This window comes from Pezoporus occidentalis, unplaced genomic scaffold (assembly GCF_034315485.1).
Source record: "Pezoporus occidentalis ecotype Australia unplaced genomic scaffold, CSIRO_AGI_Poc_V1 ctg89, whole genome shotgun sequence".
In the NCBI taxonomy this organism is placed as follows: Eukaryota; Metazoa; Chordata; class Aves; order Psittaciformes; family Psittacidae; genus Pezoporus; species Pezoporus occidentalis.
The window spans coordinates 1,322,501-1,343,606 of NW_026916253.1; the positions used below are offsets into that span (position 1 = coordinate 1,322,501).

General features: G+C 37.7%; 1 protein-coding gene across 4 annotated transcripts in view; it reads left to right on the top strand.

The window, feature by feature from the left end:
- The window catches only part of ZNF536 (zinc finger protein 536), a 349,390-nt gene that overhangs the window by 52,106 nt on the left and 276,178 nt on the right, over positions 1-21,106 (top strand). For 3 of the 4 annotated variants that reach the window (XM_062604933.1, XM_062604932.1, XM_062604935.1), the window contains exons 2-3: positions 3,487-3,581; positions 17,052-17,122. The gene's annotated coding sequence lies outside the window, so the exon portion shown is untranslated. The remainder of the gene's footprint in view (positions 1-3,486; positions 3,582-17,051; positions 17,123-21,106) is intronic. The other variant, XM_062604934.1, reaches the window with a different exon arrangement.

Here is a 21,106-nt window from a genome sequence, read left to right on the forward strand (position 1 = left end):
CATCTCTATGTCCATGCCTCTCTAATGTGCCTAGGGTGACAGCAGCTATGCCATGGCATTTCAAGAGGTCCTCAAAACAACAGCTGATAGGGAATAATTATTTAAACATGACACCTCATCCCATCAGAAGGGGTACGCTGCTTAGCAGAGGGCCCAAGCCTTGTCCCCTTGAGATTAGCAGGGGTTTCATCTTTGAGTTTAACCAGAATGGGATGTAGTGCTAAGAGCCTCACGATGAAGCCTGTGCAACCTCAGTATTTGGGGAAGAGTCCCTTGTTCAGAAAAGTATTTGGGGAAGAGTCCCTTGTTCAGAAAAAGTCTATCCTCAAGCGTCAATTTTCCCTTGCTGTGTGTTAGATTTCTACCCATAACCAGAAATCCTTATGGCCCCCATTCATCAATGGAATGAGAGATTGCTTGCTCTCTTTCATGTCTGTAATTCATTTCAAGGAATGAGCTACATAGTCATGTTTAAGAACGAACAAAAATTTTACTCTTCTACCCCAATTATGTCTTGATAGTACTTTTATTTTACCAGTCTCTTTCTTTAGGCCACTGGGGTTTCCTCTTCTTCAGGGGTGGAGGTGTGGTGGGGGAAAAGGTTAACTCACCGAGCTGAACGCAGCTCAACAGGAGTGCTGTTCCGGGCGGCTTTACTGTGACAAATTGGTCTGTAAGGGCTCACAGTTCAATTTTTTTAATGCCAGTGAGTGTATTAGACACTGGTAAACTGGTCCAATTTGACCTAAGTGGAACTGTCTTGTTTCCATGTAGCTTGCTGCCTGTACCTTTAAAATATCTGCTTTACATAGTGTCAGATGCGTTAGAATAATATTAGCACAGGTAAGTAAAATACCTTTTTATAAGGCTTTAAATCATTTCTGCTACAGTTTAATGTGTAAAGCTACAGATTTTCCCAATTTGTTCGTAAGGCTATGTATCACAGATCTTAAATCATTTAAGGTTTTAAACCTGAGGGGTTCACTCACAGTCGTGAACTGGAAAGCAGATTGCAAGAGACATTGACATGCTGATCAATGACATGAAGCCTCCAAACAAATCAGTACAGGACTTTAAGAGATGAAGCCTTACTGTGTTCTGTCTGTCATCAGAATTTATAAAGAATCTTAGTGAAAGCCCCTTGAGAATCATTCCTAGAATTTTGCAAGTCATGAGCGTGTATGGAAAATCTGATTTTTTTTTTTTTTTTAAACACAAGTAGCCTTGTAATAGCATAGCAAAAATGTAGTCTACAATGTCAGTGTAGGAGTACTAAGGACCTGTTTAGGGAGAGAACACTAACAATCTGTTATCTTCATTTCTATTTCTTGTCTTTCTCATATTGAATGAGCTGCAAGGAAACACTAAAAAGGTGTATCTTGGAGTTTGAAGACATCAGTAACAGCAGAAATTCCAGACAAACAAGCTGTCACTTTTTTTAGACACTGTGCAACTGAGAAAGTTGGATGGGACCTATGTTATATGAATTTGCTTTTCCTGTGTGTCCAAATAGTGTAACGAAAATTCATTTACTTGAATTCTTAAATGGTATGAGCTTCTAATTGGGATCTGAATCTTGTCCAGGTATTTGGGAAGACCAAATCTGCAGTACCAAATTTCATATTTGGGAAACCATATCTGATAGCAAGTTTATTTTTTTTTTAATCATGTACAAAAGGTTTTTCTTCTCTCCAGCTGGCACTGGAGGTGCTTGGCTTGACTGCCCTTTGGTTTGCTTCTCGTATAGCTGGATATACTCTGGGGAAATGGGGTACCAGATTGGAGTAATGGCTTGTACGTGCTCACCACTCATTAAGCTCAATACTGTAAAATACATAATGAGAGGATAGGCTTTGCCTTGTGGGGCTTGTAACTTAAGTATAAAACCAGAGACAATTCTCATGTAAAAAAACTAAGCATGAGGAGAGCAAAAAAGAAATGCGTTCCTACACATGAGAAACTGTTGATGGCAAACCAAATGTCTGCTGCTGAATTGTTGGCAGTTAACTGTGGAAATGTGAGTTATAAAGGAGGGGTTTGAAGCTTTTACTGGGGTAATTTTCCTGTGTCAGAGGAGTTGCATGGCAGAATTATTACTTGGAAAATGTTTTGAAGTGCATGATAAAGACTGGTTCAATCTGCCAGCAAGAGGGGGAGGAGTGGGAATCAGGTAATGTTGTGGTAGACCATCAAAATGGAAGTAAGTAGCCTGTGCTTGGTGTGGTGGAGAAACCAAAGGAGTGAGCAGAGGAGGTGGCATGGACAAAGTGGGACATTCTGCAGGAGACTTTTGCATTGGATGTAACTGGGACAAGGTGGAGTCTGGAGAGACTTTACAGGATACATGAGAAGTCTTGTATCAGTATTGCACTAGTGGAGGGCTGTGCTGCTTAGTAGTGAGCTCCACATCATTTAATGTTGTTTTCATCATCAGCAGGGATCCTCAAAATTGCCATTTGTCCTTCAAGTCAACAAATGGTATTACCCAGCAGTGTGGTCCTGTTGGTGCTGACTGGTTTAAATCGCATGCAGTAAACCAACCAACCTCTTAATTATTTCCTATGGAAATGACAGATGCAGTTCTGCCCACAGTGACTACTCCAGCCCACCACTGGGCCATGAGGAGAAGTCAGTGATTCTCTAGAGATCAGTGTTGGTAAAGTGAAGGCTTAAGTCTGTGGTGCTTGAACTGGGGTTACAGAGCTAGAGCCTGATGGATGAAATAATTTGGCTGATGTGGATGTACAAAGTTTATTATTTGGAAGTGACCTTTAATTTCATTTGTTAGACATGCATAGGGATAAACATAGAATTCTCAGTCATAAATTCTTCAGATTATAGCTTCAGTCAAGTGAACTTTATTTTGCTCTAAGAATGCCCTTTGTTTTTGTTTCTATTTTGCTTACTAATGTAATGGCCCTAAATTCACTACTGACAAATATCTTGGAACTATTTTGGCTTGGCTTTTACTGCTGGCTTTTATCTCTTTTAAGTAGGGTTTATTAGATGAGATCATCTACAAAGGACTTATTTCTGTTATAAAGTGGAATTAAAAAAAGGTAAAAATACAATTAGTAGCTGTTCTCTTTTTACCCATTTTGAAAGATTAGAATATCAATGTCAAAGAGAATAACTGGGTTTCTGGAGTATGCTATGCAACTTTTGTTTTATCCTGTGTTGTCCTCTTTTGCTGTACTGTCCAGGGGAAAGTATCAGAGGATTCTGTGCCTCAGCATTATCTTGAGGAGATGTTTTCCCTCTCAAAACAATCCAGAACTGAAAGAACTTTTCAGTTCCCAAAATGAAATGACCACCAAATGCATTTACATTATGAAGGCTTAAAAAAAAAAATATTAATCCCATTAATATTCTGATTTTTAGTACTCTCTGCTGCTTCTAGATTGTCTGCTTGAGGTGGCCCTGTAATATTTTAATATAAATATCTGATTCAAATATTGAGTTTTAGCATATTAACTTTTTTTACAGGTTTTATTTTTACAGTTGTGACCTTCAGTACCTATCCTGCGTCTTTTAAGAATTTCCCAAGCCAGAGAACAGATTCGTTGGTTTAAGAGCAACTGGTAAGAATACTTACTTATATTGTTCTCATAATGTTTTCTTCTGATAATGGTTCTAGTTTTTTAGGTTTGTTTTTCCATATTAAAAAAAAAAACACCCACATAAAAATGAGGTACCTTAGATTTATTTAAAGGTCTGCTCTCACACAGTTTTTACATCTTCAAAACTGTACTATGTTTCTGTCTTTAGCAAAACTTTTCATTGCAGTTTTTTCAGAGTGTAGTGAGCTATAAATAGATCTTGCATGGAAAAAAAATCTGGTAAAATTATGAGCATTCATCTTATGCAGTTGATATGTAATAATTGTGTTAGAGATGAATCATCATTTTTTACTTTATCAACAGACTGCTGATTTTATAAAAAACCATGACACTCGTGATTAAATTAATTTTATCACTTTTTGTTGTTTTTTTCCATAAGTTCAATAGAACATCTCATGCATATTATTAAAAGCCATATTCTCTTGTATATTAGCATCAGAAGAACACCCATGAAAATCAGTGGGTGGAGGGGTGTACTACACTGTATGTGTGATTCTCCTCTGAGCTATTCCAGTGCAGCAGAAGAAAAGCTCCTGTAAAGTCTGAGAAACCATATTGGTGTGGAAATCGGTGTGAAATCAGAATTGGGTTTTTTGGCCCTCAGTTTAAAATAAAAGCCTAGCTTCCTAGGAAATAACTAATAATTAATTCTACATTTTACATGTGCTAATTGATTCTTAAATCAAAAATTCTGATAGCTTCTGCTGACAAACCAAGTTCTTACGTTATTTCTTTATTATAATTGTTAGACTGGATTGTCCACTTGTTTTTATATCTTGTGAATCAGTAGAAATGGTGTGATTCAGAGGAATTGTGCTGATTTATAGCTGATGTAAGTGAGAGGATATTCAGGCATACTAAAGCATCAGTACTGCAAATGCATAAGCAGGTATTGAATTACTGATGCTAATGGAATTACTCACGTGAGTAAAGTTAACCATAGACGTGTTTTCAGGATTGATGTCTGTACTTACGAATTTGTATCATTTAAGAATATGGCTCACCATTTTTAAAACTTCCTAATTGAATGTGAGCTACTGGATTTTATTCTAGACAATTGACCGGAAAAGAATTACAGTGACTTGATTCTAGAATAATTCCATCAACTTCCGAGAAGATATGTGGATTTTTTAATGCAGTAAATAAGGATGTAGTTCGACCAATTCACTTCACTGATCCCTACCAATATCAGGAAATACTTGCCAGAGTAAAGGAGGAGCACAGAGCTGGACAATTAGTAATACAAATGGTTTCAATCAAATGGTTAAATAGCTCAGCAAAGACGTGGTTTGTTTTATAATAGCATTTGGATTCCAAATAAAACCATCTGAGAGATATGCTGTTTGTTGTGATGTTAATGCAGAAAACTGAACACTCTCAACACATCTTGAATTTCAGGGGGGAGTGTCATGAAGCCATTATAGGGTAACAAAAAAAAAAGAAAAAAAATTCCAAGCTCAGAAACTCAAAATACGCCTGAAGAAGCTCTTACTCGATTCTAATTAACAAAGCTTACCTTTCTTTTTACCATAGCCCTTAGAGGTCATCATGTAAACTATTTAAATTGATAGTAATATTATGCACAACGAAATTAATTTTACATTGTATACAGTTTTTATTGTGACTTTATCTTGTTTCAAAAGTGCTTACTTTCTGATTTTGTGGATATTACTGACTGGATTACTTTTATTTTGGTTTTTACACAACAGTTATATTAGAAATTTGCTGTTTTATTCTTACCTTCTTAGTAAAAATCCTTTTATCACACAATGGGTAATTTATATCCATTACCAGCCCTTTCAATCCTTTTCAGTGGTGCTGTCAGTGCCTTTGGCACAGTAATGATTAATGTGATCTAATAATAGTGTGCCATTATATTACCTTAGTAAAACATGTACCAACATCCTATTCAGATCTACCAAATTCATAGCTTCCTATAATATTTTTGTTGAAAGACAGGATTACTATTTTTCAAAGTGGAATTTTTTTTCTGCCTTTAACATATTTAATGAAATTCACAATTCTTTGCCATGGTAATCTTTGTGCATGCATTTGGGCTTGATGGGTGAATTTTATCTCATTCTACATTATTATGATTTGTTAGGCAAATTGTTTGACACGTAAAGAGAGATGTGCATTACATTGTTTTGTTTTGTAACGGTGCATTTTAAGCATTCAGTACCTTCTGATTATTCTGCTGTATTTATCATAGGGGGTATTTAGACTGTAGTATGCAAGAATAAGCATTTGGGCTAAAATATATCTATCTTTTTCTGCATTCTAACCCAGATACTGCCACATATTACAGAAGTCAAGCCCTGTTCTCTTCTGCCCAACAGTACTGGTTTTGGTCACCACTGCTTTGCTGTGGTGCTCTCTTTGGCATTTCCTTGCGTTGTTTTGCCAGTAGAAATGTGCAGAATGGTGCCCAACTGTGAGCTGGTAAATGGGATTGTGCAGTGTTGTGTCTGTGATTTTCAATCCAAGGGACATACGTTTGAAAACCAAATTCATATGTATCTACCCTGTACTTGAGGTTCAACCAGATACACCATTGTTTGACCCCAAACTCCAGTTGTCAGATAGAACCAGTTCCCCCTAGAAAAAGAGAAACTATCCAGAGGACTCATTTTTGGTAGCAAAAAACATTGATGCTCGTATAAATGTGGCAGTATGTGTGGCTACATTCCTGATGCAGTGGGAGAGTTTGCTGTGGCTCTGGCACTGAGCGCCGGCTCCCCCAGTCCTCTGCAGCAGGAGGACTTTAATCATGGCTCTCCTTCCAGTCTTGGGTTCATCTATTTAATAATAATCCTAATCAGCATGGCTGAAGAGTTTGGATAACACTGCATCTTTGCAAAACATCTTAAATCTTCGTCACCCAAAGATGTCATTATTGTAGTCAGGGTGTCACGTACTTAACACTGTTGCAGTAAAATAGAAATGAAGCAGCATGTCCATATTTTAACTCTACTTCGTGATGTTCTGTTAAATACATACTCTTACTGTTTCATCATATCACAATAAATAATGAATGAGAAAAATATTTTAATCTTGTCAATACTGGCAATGTCTAGAAACAAGGGAAGTGTGTGTGTATGCATTTATGTGGATTCTTTATTTGATTTAGGATAAGCGATACAGCTATAACATAATTTGAAATATGCAATCAATGTAAACGAAGAAAAAAATTTTGAATGCAATGTATAAACTGTGTGCTTCCTTAGACATATTTTTAGGAAAAGAAAAAAGATTATGATTGTCATATCATACAACAGTAATGCTACTACTGGAAATATATGCAGCAGCTTTATTTTCTGCCACGCCAAAGACAATCTTAAACCTTGGTCATTTGAATCAAAGACATTCTCATCTCTTCCACATAGATGATTCTTCATGGCATGACAAGAAATGGGGTGGGGGAGAATAAAGCCTGAAATCTTGGTTTAATATTATATTCAAAAGGTTTAAATAAAATGCAAAAAGATTTTTCCCTCAGTTTAGTAATAAATAATTATTTAAGAAATTATTATGAAATAACATTTTAGAAAGAACTCTCCAAAATGAGTTTACTAATGGAGATATAATTTGTTAAAGCTCTAACAGAGCTGTACTGATGTTGAATTAGAGATGCCTCTGGTTGCAGTACAAGTCACTGGCCTGTCTATTGTGCAGATTGCATTATATATTACTGCTTTATTATTTGTGGATCCTGTAGTTGCACTAGTTAGGACCAAGCTGGAATGAAAAATGGTGGCTTCCTTTTTTTTGGCTAAGAATGGAATTATCAGTGAAACATTACTTCCTACATGCAACTCAAAATAGATGTAGTAGATTGCAGAACAGACTTCCATGGCCTGAATTATTTTCAGAGAATCGTTGGTTGTTTCTTATGTTGTTCCTTAGGGTAGTTTTATGTCTGTTTCTTTGGTAGTGTAGGATTGGAAGTCGTTGAATTGGCCAGTGATGGATTATTTCCATCTTCATTCTGACGGGATAGAGACTATTATGTGTCATCTCTGGGAGCATGGCTGGTTAGAAGAGGGAGAAGAGGATCCTGATGAAGCCTCATAAGCTGTTAAACAGCACCATTCCAGTTCACTGCCTTTGTTTAGGTTCCTTTCCATATTGCTGTACTGTGATCATTAATAGACTTGGGTAGGTGAGGAAGTGGCTTCTTTTTGTGACTGAAAGAAAGGCCTCCCAGAAAGCAGAGGAAGAAAAATAAAGTGAAAAAAAAAAAAAAAAAAAAAATAATCTTGGCCTAATTCCTGGAATATAGAAACGCGCAAGAGGAAAGTATTTTTGGCTTCTAAGGCTAATTTTATCTCTTGTGAGGCCATTGGGTCAATGAGTAGAAGTGGCAACTTGTAATTCTTGGGTTATATTACTAGCCACTGAATTACTGTGTGACTTTAGTAATGAAATATAAATGTTCTTTCCGTTCCCCAGTGGGCATAATACCATTTACCTGTCTCAAAAATGCTTTGTAATTTAATTAACACTTGGAGTGCTCTTTGAGATCCTTAGATAAAAGCAGGCAAAATGAGTCAATTGTTACAGAAATCCCAATTTATCCCCATTTAAAAAAAAATTACACGTTGTCTTGACTTTTTCAAACCTCAAATAATGTTTGATAGGAGTTTTGGGCTTTGTTCTTACTGGTCCTTAGAGTCACTTATTCTTACTGATTTGCATAGGCACAGTGTAGGTATTACTTTTTTGTTCAACAGAGTATTTTGGTGGATCATAAATTACTAGCCTCTGTTCTGGGAATCTGTTTCTGAGAGAAGCATGCATTTGAGTTGTGCTAGGAAAGTCCCACATTATTCTTCAACATATACTTTTTATTGTTTTAGGGGAAAGATTTCTTGAGTTCTGCACTGGATATAACAGCTTGGTCTTTGTTTCATCAAGTATCCCAGCATCTTGTTGACAAGTTACACGACTGTACTATTGTAACTGCAGCTATTCAACAGTCATGTGTAATTGCCACATCCTGTCATGGCCAGATCCTGAGCAATGACCAAACCAAATATTTCCTTTGTATAGTCAGTCCCTGTCCAGTCACACACATCGATCTTGGATGCACCCTTCGAGCAATTCAGTTAGTGAACTGCAGACACACTTCTGTTTGGATATATAATTTTTAAGCCAGATGAGATGTGCAGTTCAGAAGTTGATATAATTTATATTTTTTATTATTTTTTTTTGTTTTGCATTTTTGCATTTTCCTCTGACCTCCAATGAAGGACTTTCACTAACACAAGCAGGAACACTTGCAGCAAGCAAGCTGCATCTTCAACCCATCTATGCTTTCCATCTTGTTTTGGAAACAGCCAGTTCTAACTCTCTCTCTCTCTCTTTAAAATCATAAAACCTACCTCTTTGCTCCCAGGTACCTTATTCATTCTCATACTTTTTCCAACTTTTTCACAACTCCATGCATTCATGTGGGGTTTGCTGCCTACCACACAACTTTCTTTTCAGAGACTATAAAAACAGCACACAGGTACCTGGGTACAGCTGGTCACAGAGTGAGGTTCTTGGCAAAAAACATCTGTGTTCCCACATTTTCTCCTTTTTAGTCTACTTTTTACTGCCGTCTTATTTTAACTACTCAAAAGGAGTTTAAACACTCTTTTAGATAAGCAGATAATCTCAATGAGCATCTAACAGCTAGCAAAAATGTTGCACACCTGTTTGTACATAGCCTTGATGAAATATCTCAAAGTTATGCTAAGCAAGTTTGCCATTCCCTTCTGGTATTAAAAATGCCATTATCTTGAAGTTTTAAGTTGTACTATTTGTGTAATAGTGTATAACAGCACCTACAAGAGAGTTTATATCTTTCTTATCTTTCCCTTCATCTCCTACAGCAGTTGTTTCAGAAGAACCCTATTGGTCTTGCTTTGATAATTTGAACAGACAGTCTGATGCAGTTGTGACTGAAAATGAGGGCTATCGTTCAGTTTTCATGGAAATCTGGGAAGTCCGGAAGAGCCCAAGTGATGTGTCATTGCTTCTCAAATATTTTAGGGTAACATGCTCTATTTAATGAAAATTGTTAACATTTTTTCTGACTCTAAATCTGACTTTCTTTCCTCCTCTATAAATTCTACTTGTATTTCACCTGATTTTTTACCGTATCTTATTACTTCAAGAGATTTGGAGGAAGGTAGAGTGGGAGATGTCTCTGACATTCATACTTGTGCACATAGTGGCAGGTAAACAGGGCATGGAAGAAGTGCAGATGTGCTACAGTAACAGTGTGGGCATCTGTACGTGTGTAAAGGGCTTCCTGAGAGCAATTTGCTTTGAGAACAGGTCCAAGAGTGCAACTGTAAGGGCCAGTCAACTTTCCCTTTCTTCCTCTTCCTCTTCTTCTTCCTCTGGAATATGACAATCTTATCAAAAGTGTGGCTGCATAAAAGCAGAGCACATCTTAATGCTCTTAATGGTGATCTCAAGTGTTGCTTTGAATGGACATTGTCCTTTGAGCAAAACACTGGAGGAAATTCTTGGGTTCCTTTTCTTTCCTGTGGGTAACTGCACATTGCATAGCTGACCAAACATGCCAAGGCTATGGAAAAAGAAAATGGCAAGATGGCTGTTTCCGCAAAACAGTAAACACACATTGCAGGCTGGCTTATTTGAAACTGCAAGATTTTACTTTTTGAATAAGTACTGTATTTTAACAATAGGCATCAAGTGGTTGCTATGTGATACACAACAGTGTTTTTCATGAACTTTTGGCTGCTGAATAAGCCCAGCAAATATGGGTTCTTACCCTTTTAGTTTTCTGGGTCAATTCATTTTGCACAAAGGAGAGAATGATAATTTCACTTGTAGGCAGAGAATGTTTTCTTCACATGGTAGGAAAGATGAAAGCTGTTCTTATTTGATTTCTTTTTAAATTAAAAATTATAATTCTTTACAGAATTACAAATAATTATCTTATTACTAAAGGCATCCTGTAAGCTTGTTACAGGAGTCTTTCTCTGTAAAATAATTGCTGATTGTCACTGCAAACTAAAAGTGGGGATGAAGGAGGGGAAACATATAAATATGTGTGTAGTGGGTATGTATGAAATATTATTAATATTTTTTTAAATGTGGTGAGATTACCTCAGAAATAAAGACCTAGGCAAATGCTTTTTGTTTGTTAGGTGAAGCTGAATGGTTACAGGCCATGTAAAGGTATTTCCTGAACAGCTGTTCCCTAGATGCTCAGTCCTTTCCTTCTTATGGATCAGAGAGGACAGTGTCTATCAGATTTAGCTGACTTCCTGATAGGACACCACATTGAGGATGCTTTAATGTTCTTACCTCCTGTTCTTCTGTTGTTGGAATCCCATGGAGCAGGATTTAGGAGAACAGGTTTAAAATGTCCATGAGAGCTGGGGCTGGCACTTGATAAGGGGAAGGTCAGGTGAGGTGGCAGTAGAACAGACAGATGTCAACAGCTGGTGGGAACACAGGGTTAATGGCAGTTTATCTGGGAGGAGGAGGAGGACTCCAGAAGTAGGGATGAAGGAAGGGGATTAGGACAGGGGGAGGAAGGGCATTCAAATGATTCAAGGGAAGGGAGAGTAGTTATCTCTGACTGTGCAAATGTATATGAGAACGCATAACTTTTAAGTTTCTCAGTGATAAAGAACTTACTTAATTTTAATTAGCTCTGCAATAGGTATACTCACAGGGGCTCATTCAGGAAGGCTTCGGAGCAGGGAGAAGGGTGCTTGGCCAGGAGGACAGTGAAAGTTGTAAGAGTGCTGTTGATGGAAGATCCTAGTATTGAAAGATGAAGAGTTTGGGGCAGGGTGAACAAGGAGATTCAAAGGTCAAGGATTCAAAGGCCAGTAAGGTAGGATGGGTGGGAACTTATCATAGAATAATTAGGGTTGGAAAGGACCTTAAGATCGTCAAGTTCCAGCCCCCCTGCCATGGGCAGGGACACCTCACACTAAACCATCTCACCCAAGGCTCTGTCCAGCCTGGCCTTGAACACCACCAGGAGTGGAGCATTCACAACCTCCCTGGGCAGCCCATTCCAGTGCCTCCTTACCCTAACAACAAAGAACTTCCTCCTTATACCCAATCTAAACTTCCCCTGTTTAAGTTATAACCCATTACTGCTTGTCCTGTCACTACAGTCCCTAATGAAGAGTCCCTCCCCAGCATCCTTATAGGCCCCCTTCAGGCCCCCTTCAAATACTGGAAGACTGCTATGAGGTGTCCACGCAGCCTTCTTTTCTCCTGGCTGAAGAGCCCCAGTCATGCTCTTCTGCTAGGTGTTTCTAAGCGAAGATTTATCATACCCTTTATCAGTTATGTAGGAACCCTTTTTTAGCCTTGACCAAATTAACCGAGAACATCATCTATGTGGCAAATTCAACAAGATTTTGGAGGGTAGGTGGACAAACCATTGATGTACTGCTTGCCACTCTTGGTGTTACAGTTGGTTTGGTTACTTCATGGGAAGTATGGTTGTAATTACTCTTCTTTTTGCTGGCTGTGTATGACAATGTCCTGGGTTCAGCTGTAGCAGTGATTTTTCTCCTTCCTCGTAGCTGGTGCAGGGCTGTTTTGGCTTTAGTCTGAAGACAGTGCTGATAACACACTAGTTTTTTAGTTGTTGCTAAGTAATGTTTACTCCAATCAAGGACTTTTCAGCCTCATGCTCTGCCAGTGAGGAGGGGCACAAGAAGCTAGGATAAAACACCTGTCCCAAACTGGCCAAAGGAGTATTCCATACCAAAGCATGTCATGCCCAGTATACAAACTCGGGGGTTAGTCACGCAGAGAGCCCAGATTGCTGCTTGGGAGGGGCTGGGTATCAGCAGGTGGAAAGCAATTGTACTGTGCATCACTGCTGGTTGTTACTGGCTTTTCCCCTTACCTGTTTAGTTTTATATTCTCTCACTTGTTATTTCCCTTATCATTATTAGTAGTGGTAGTAGTTTTGTGTTATACCTTAGTTACTGGACTGCTCTTATCTCAACCCATGGGGTTTACATGCTTTCAATTCTCCTCCCCATCCTGCCAGGCTTGTGGAGGGAAGAGGAGGGGGGAGTGAGTGAGCAGCTGCTTGGTTCTGAGTTATCATCTGGGCTTAAACCACGACAGACAGTGGCCATCAGTGCCCATCCATACTCTGAAGTGTCACAATGGGATGTGTTTCACATTTCGTAAAGAATTTCCTTACAAAGAATAATAAAGGAAGTTACAATATATCCCAGGTCACCATGTCCTGACACCCTTCAGAAAATCTGATGTATGTCTCACTGTTTGCCCAGTTGCCCTTCTCTTAAAAGTACCTATTGTCTCCTTTTAGGTTCACCCCAAATCCAATTCTGAGGGACATGGCTTGTCAATTTGGTGTCAGACACTGACCCCACACCCACACCTCCTAAATGATAATAGGAATTGCTTGCCCAGATAGAAAGAATTCTTTCATGGAATACATTTTTTTTTTCTTTTTACATGTTCCATGTAAAGCATATATCATTGGGATAATTTTCCCTCTCACAGTTGTATTAGACACAAAGCTGTCTTCAGGGCTATTTCTTCTAGTTCACTGGACGGCTTATCAGCCTGAAAAGAAAGAAAAGATATCAGTCAAAGACTTTAGGAGAATCCTTATGTTCTTTAACTAATAGGAAAATCTTAACTGTGAGTTTTTGATCTTCTGACTTCTGCACTTTCAGTCTGGAGAACTGCATTGATACAGCATTGATACATTTTGCAAGAGTATCTGTTGGGTTTATTTTTTTAATGCTTTTTGTGTGTGTCTTGATCCTTGGAGGGTGTTACAAACTCCACTGCTGACAGCCACATCATAAGCAAACAGTTTCCTTACCCCTGTGATTTGATTGATCCTGTTCTGAATGTCACTATGGGCTGAAATTAGTGCTACTTAGCAGAAGCAAGGTTCTCATCTTTGCTCTGCTGGTGCTGAGTTAATGATTTCAAAAAATTGAAGGACTGAAGAACATGGCCAAACTGCAGACTTCTTAACTGGTACAGATGTCTGTATTTACTTATTGTCCTGTATTTCTGTAACTCAATAACAAACTGGTAACTGAAATAACAGGTAATAAATTCCTTCTTTGTTAATTAATTTATTACTAATTATGCACTTACCCTAGACTGTGATGCTAATTTAAAGAAGATTCAAAGTATATTAAAAATTCCTTGACTTTAATAAAAGAAATTCAGGATACTTTATACAATTTACTAAAAGATGTGGGTATACAGGAACAGAATTGAGTTTTGCATGTGTTTGTACATTTCTTAGTGTGGGGTGAAATGTATGCGTGAATTTGGGTTCTATCATTTTAACCTAGCAGTGATCACCTTCCAGAATAGAACTGCATCCCTGATAACAGAGATTTCTGGCCTCGTTAAAGTGTGTGTTGAGTGTTAGAGCATGTTTGCACAGCATGGAGCAGCACTGTGCAGGTGGACTGGAACCAGGCTGAAGGCTGACTTGGGGAGATAGGAGGCCAAGGGAGCCGTTAAGCAAATAGGGACATGTACTGACAGGACAAGAGGGTATGGCTTTAAACTGTCAAAGGGTAGATTTAGATTAGATATTAGGAAGAATTTCTTCCCTGTGAGGGTAGTAAGGCACTGGCACAGGGTGCCCAGAGAAGCTGTGGCTGTCCCATCCCTGGCAGTGTTCAAGGCCAGGTTGGATGCGGCTTGGAGTAACCTGCTCTAGCGGAAGTTGTCCCTGCCTGTGGCAGAGGGTTGGAATTGGATGAGCTTTAAGGCTCCTTCCAACCCAAACCAGTTTGGGATTCCATGATTTTTGCGTAAGATAAAAAAAAAAAAACAAAACACAAAATTCAACTTCAGGAAGATCTGTGTCCACTTCTTGGTGCCCTTCAAAGGCATCATTAGCAATCTGTTACATGTTCATGCTATGCTGGTATTTGATGGTATGATCACAGCCCAGTCAATGCTAATTTGGCCTCAGCAATATCCAGATATGTAGTGTTTTGAGATGTTTTGCTGAAAGAGACCCTCTGCTTTCTAAGCCAACAGACCTTGACTTTGGTAAAGCTTTGCAAGGCTGCCTGGACTGGATTCCTTTATGTAGGGTTGCAAGCAAAATTAAGACTTGATGCAGCTAATTCGGCAGTGAAAAAGAGGTAGGGGAAAGGAAAGATGTGCCAGCATAACTGCAGTAAATTCTTGTATTTACATATAAAGTTGTCCTGATCCAAAATTTCCTGAAGCAATTTCCTGATTTTTGGCAGACCTTGAATCAAATCATTTGCCATAGTGGATCAAAATATCTGGCCATCAACTGCCCTTGATTATGATCAGGAGCAGAAGATTCAGAGGAAGAGGCAAGAAACCTGTGGTCAGTCATCACAGAATAAGGTCTCCTTAAGGATGTTGTAATTATAAGCAGGATACATGGCCAGTGTGTACAATGTGAAAGTTCTAAATAAAAGAAAAACAACAGGGATGATTTAATTCTCTTTTGCTTTGAAATAAAAAAAGATCAGTTTTATTTAATCAATAGACTAGAGTTTGATGTATGGATGAAAACTTACAATCACTGAAATAGTATTTCTGGTTAAGCACTTCTGATCAGGAGCTTGTTTGACCTGTGAGCTGCTTCATTTTTTTAAACATAGATGTCTCTATTCTAGAACTTTTAAAGATTTTGCAGTGCCAGCATAAGGAGTGTGTGTGTGTTTTAATACAGATGCATCTTGTAGGAAAAGAGAGAAACCTTTTTCTTTGTACATGGACGCATACATGATTTATCAAACGTATTGTATTACTCTGTCTTTACAGTAAAACATACAGTGGATGTGAATTACTCTATCTGTGTAGGATTAGAAACTCTGATATTCTGTCGTATTCAAGCAGAGGATCACTCTGCAGATAACATGCAGATAATTTAGTTGTAGTGAGGCATTGCAGCTTAAGAACAACAGAATCAACTTTCTTGAGGTAAAAGGACTAGGAATTGGTATGGAGCAATGCAGTGTAGTTGACCACTCAGGAATTTCAAGATTACATCAAAAATATATATTTATTTGACAATTTTTCTGTCATTCTAAAATTATATTTTGATTTTAAAGAAATTAAAATAATCTATTGTAACTGCTGAGCACCTTGAAATTTACCAATTTTATTGCATTTATGATTGGCAGCATTAAATGCCAACAGCTCATTTAAATATGAAACATCTGTACATATTATTTAGGGATTTCTTATCTGTTGATTTTAGAAATGAGGATTTTGATTCCTTGCACACATAGTTGTGTATTGCTTATATAAAAAAGCAGTCAGTAATGAAAGAATAGTCCTAAATTCTACTGTATATAGTTTTGTGCTTAAGGTAGGAAATGCACAGTGTATGAAGAAATACAATATGCATTGCATTTGATTTTAGGTGTGGCAGCAGCAATTATGGTTCCATAACAGTGGGAGTAACATGACAGTTCAAAAGCACACTGAGAAGATTATGGTTTTTTATACACAGCAATGTAAATTCTTAAAATAACAATGTAATTTTTACATTTCTCACTGGATATCAGGATAATCCAATTTAGAACAATTTATTCTCAACAGGTATGGTAAAAATAGATATATCATTCTCGAGCGTGATATAACACATTAATTTTTATGAGTGAGTTATGAAGATGTACAACTCAGGACCTAGGATAAACATCATATTCCTTAATTAATCCATTACGCTATGGGACATATGTGCCACTTTTATTACACTAAAATGAAAAATGTGGGGGTGGAAAAAAAAAAAAAGCACTGCTTCTTTCTGCATTAGAAATTGTTTCTTCCAGAACCATAAAAATGTGAAAGCCTAGGCCCCGAACACTATTAGTGAGCTGGACATCTAAATTCCTTGAAGACTTGTAAGATAAAGAGCCATCATCTTCTAGTGATCACATTACAAATACATTCCCTAGCTCAAATGTTCTGAAGCTTATGGATGCAGTGCCTGTGTGTTTAAATGAATCCAGTTCACTCAAGTTCCAGCTGGAGATGGTAGGTGAAACTGAGACTGAGCAACAATATAGGAACAGCAGTGGAAAATGAATGAAGAAAAAAAAAAATAGCTCAAAGTGCAGTATTAGAGACGAGTATAGCTTCTGAAGCTGTCCTTTCAGACCTGCTAGGAACCTTTTTCTCTTATGGGTCTTAATATAGTTTTCAGCCATTACAGATCCCAAACAATTATGGTGTATCTCTTTAGAGGATAGGGATCTCATCATTTCTAGAGGAAGGATGGCAAAATGTCCACCTTCTATTTGATTTCAGTAGTCCAGCTTAGGAAGTTCCTTTTGGCTCTCAGTGTGGGCAACTGTCATATTTTAATCGCAGTTTTATTTACAGATGGGGATGAATACTAGTCTTGTAATGATAAATATTTTGCATTTACAGTAAAAGATCAACAAGAACTTTCATCATCCACTGGTTAAAGAATTAAGCCTTGCAACATTCCAGCCATCTAGGTAAGTTGTGCTGGCCCCTCAGGGCTGTGTGGCTGCGGCATGGGAAGGAGGGAGGATGTTAACATCACTGGCAGAGCTATCTAGGGCACATCTAGGAACAGACTCCAGGTCTCCCTCACTTCCTGGTCTACAACTTCTCCTTGACAGTGTGTACCTATTTGATCATCTAATATGGGAACTGTTTTTCCAAAGTGTGGTATTCCATCTCATAGTTACGTAGGAGAACTGTGTGCTGAAATAATTTCTCTACTAAACTGTATTAGAATTTCCTAGTATCAAGCCTATAAGTTTACAACTGTGTGTTGTGTGCCCAAGAGCAAATGATCTTTAAGATATCTATGTGAACATATTTTAAGGTGATTTTAGAATGTTAGGCTATCTGTCATTATCTGTCATTTCTCAAATCTGATACTAATCAAATTTACTATTTGCCATTTTACATAAAAATAAGAAAACACATAAGAAAACATAAACCAAAACACTATTAATGAAAAAATCAAATTAGAGATTATTGTGTACTGAAGACATTTAATTTAAATTAGCACAATATAAATAAATATGTTTTTCTGCTCTCTCAGCATTAGAACAGTACTGCTTTGCTCCATATGTCTGTGTCACCCGGTTGTTACTTCTTTTGTTTAGTCATATAGTAGAATGTGTTGAGACATATTATCCTCAACTTGCGTAACAAACTACAAATACTGATTGCAGTTTGAGCTTGTTATGGAAAAGTATTGCCCTGTGGATTGAGAAAATGACCAACAGCGGACTATAATCTATGAAGCTGAGAGTAAAATTGCCAACTAGAGGTCATTTTTCAAACGAAGGGGCAATAGTTTTCTACTATAAACTGAATATTACAGTCAGTATATGTTTTATTAAACCATTTCAGAAACTTGGGAGCAGTTTCATTTAAACTTCTTGCTTGAAGTGGCTCAGAGAACAGGCCCAGGGCAGCTCACAAAAGAGGCCTGGCATGGTCTTTATAATAAATATTCTGTATACCCAGTAATTATGAAGGCTTTAAGGCCTTAATGGTGTATGGCCATATCCTACCACCATTCTGCATCCTTAGCAGCAATTGAAGTCATTAAGTTCCGTGTATAAAAATCACTGCAGACTGTTGTTTCTCACTGTAACACTGTGAAAAACTGAGGCCAAACTGTAGAGAAAAGCCAATTATAACTATTACAGTCTAAAGAATTAAAAGGAAAACACCTTTTCTCCATACCCTTTCATTGTTTTTCTTTCCTAGTGAAATGAGTAGGCAATGGATCTTGTTATTGGCACTCATATGGGCATGACTGCCTGGTGCCTTACTCAATAAGAGGATTTCCATTCTGGAGTAACAGAAATAACAATAATATACATGGATGATGTGAAGCCTTTATCTTCCTCCTTAAACACATCTTGGACAGTTCTGCCATCCTGTGCCTGGGGAACAAAGGAGCTTTCTGCAGCCATTGCTTTGAGTGACTTTTACTGCTAGTAAATTGTCACTACAAAATCCTCTGTGGACTTCAGGTTTTAGAAAGAGTGATAGGGAGTTCTGGCCTACCTGAAACACAGAGGCAAAGAAAAACAAGGAATACCATAGTGGTTTGGGCAGAAGGGAGCCAAGTAAAACTTTTCATCTTTTCCTTGAGAATCCCTGATGGAAGGGTTTTGTTTCGAGCTCCTTGTGGGACTTTTCCTTTGCTGCTTTCGCAGGCTTTGATGTCAACTTGTTGTCTACCTTGCAGGATTTCTAATTTTCTGTTTTGGGGAAAAGCTCACAGACTGATCCTGGTTTTGTGGCATAAGCATGTTACAGTACAATACGACTATGTTGTCAACAGTAAACATATTTAAGTTACTTGTATGCTTACATTGCAAGTTCACTTGTCACATTTATGCCTGTAAATCATGCATTCAGATAACTGTAATTAGAAATTTCTGTCTCACTTGCTAGATTAATGAATAGTTACAGCTGTAGCATGGGCAAATTAGGTGCAGAATTCGGTTTTGCACTTTGGTTTTTCAAAAACCAGACCTTACATCCATATGTGTATATATTATACAGTCACAGACATCATTTTCTAATGGCCATAATTTTAAAGGTCTGTATAAAACTTTGCCACTTTGGTAAGGGTGATGGATTAGAATAATAAAAGTTGAAGCAGAAAAAGACCAGTTATACATCTAGTCCATCTTCTTGACATTACAGGATTGTTCCCTACAGGGCATTTGCTAATACTTTGTCCATAGAAGGTTTAAATGTACCAAGCAGTGAAGTTCCTACAGCGAGAATTCAGAGGATATTTTTCTGACACTTTCTTAAGTTGACCAGTTTACCCTGTTATGTTGGTAATAACTGAAGGGACCTGTCCTGTATGTATATCCTCAGTGCTTCCATGCTCCTGAACATCTGCAGAAAGTCATCATAAATTACTCTGATATTGACCATGCCCTTTTCTTTCATTCTCTACCTAACACTGTGTCACTGGGCAGGTTGTGAGTTTTTTTTTCCTGAAAAACTCTTTTGTACATCAAAAGACTGGGTCAATTGAAGTGATAGTATTAATTTAGCATTGCCTATATTGCATAATATATACACAGTACATATATATTACTATGTATATAGCCTACTAGGAAAATGTTGGTTAGGGGTCTGATTGTATTGGGCGCTGTATAAACATGTAATTAATCTCATTTTTAGCAATGCTTAGCTCCAAGTGGAGTGTAGGAATATAGGGCTATTAGTTTCTAGAACATTTTTATTAGGTACTTTCTATTTTGATTGACAAGTATTAGTATTTTAAGACGACAGAACTAAAATTTATGCTGCCAGACTACATCAAACATAATGTATCCTAAGTAAACAGAAGCATGTGAGCAGGATAATATTTATTGGATAGTTACATAGGAATGTGGAAACAGAATAGAGAGAGAATTATTCTTCAGGAAGAACATTTGATATTTCATGCTCTTTAGAAATACACACATAGGACTGAACGTGCACCCTGCTTTCTCAGGGTAAATGCAGGTTTATTATCTATTCTGGCTGAGTTGCTCTTGAGGGCTTGCTTCTTCATCCTCTTCCTTTCTCTCCAATTGCCTGTGTAGGAGAGGAATAGGAGAAGATCCTTCTGAGATTAATTTTATAATTGTTCTGCTTTACTATTTGATAGTTTGCCTTGCAGCTCCAGTCAAAATTTATACTGAACCCTTCTTATGTAGTCCTAGAGTGCCTAATGGTCCAAGTAGATGAAAGTCTGGAGGGGCAAGAGGCACAGTCAGGAGACACATTGTGCACTAGGAGATTCATGAGGAGAAGGATGGAGCCACTGTGACCAAGTCAGGTTGCAGTTACTCATTTGGCAAAAAATCAGTAATAGTTTTAACTGAGTAAATAACAATTTTGTCTCCAGAGCAAAAAGAACAGTTACTATGTATGTGCAACTTTCCCACGTATTTCTAGTGAATATTTAATATAAAGCAAGTAAAGGCAGGGCAAGAATTACAGAGCTTTTAAAAAATGATGAATAAAGAGACTCCTGTTTTCATGACGCAATTCACCCACCTAAAATTACTTACTGAATTCAAGTTAAAAGGGGGAAGCTGGAGTGTTGGGAACTTTGTTCAGAAACTTGCGCTTAGGTCTGTAGGCAATGACTGCCATGTCAAAGCCAGGCTGGCTCTAGGATGGCACAGGAGAGGTATGTCTCTTCTGAAAACACATAGAAACACTACAAACTAAGTCAACAGAAAAGTGAATTCTTGTGCTGTGGGAACAAGTAAAATGCTAGATAAAATTAGCATTAATCAAAAAATAGGGAGACTTTGGGCTCTCTTTTTTTTTTAATAATTTCAGCTTGTTTCCTTTTCAGCAAAAAAGTACTGCTTAGTGTTGCAGAAAGTGTCAGGCACAGAATAGATTAGGCAGAAGTACCTATCTTTAGTAGAAGAAATTTTAAGAAGTAGCTCTTCAAATCACTCTCAGTT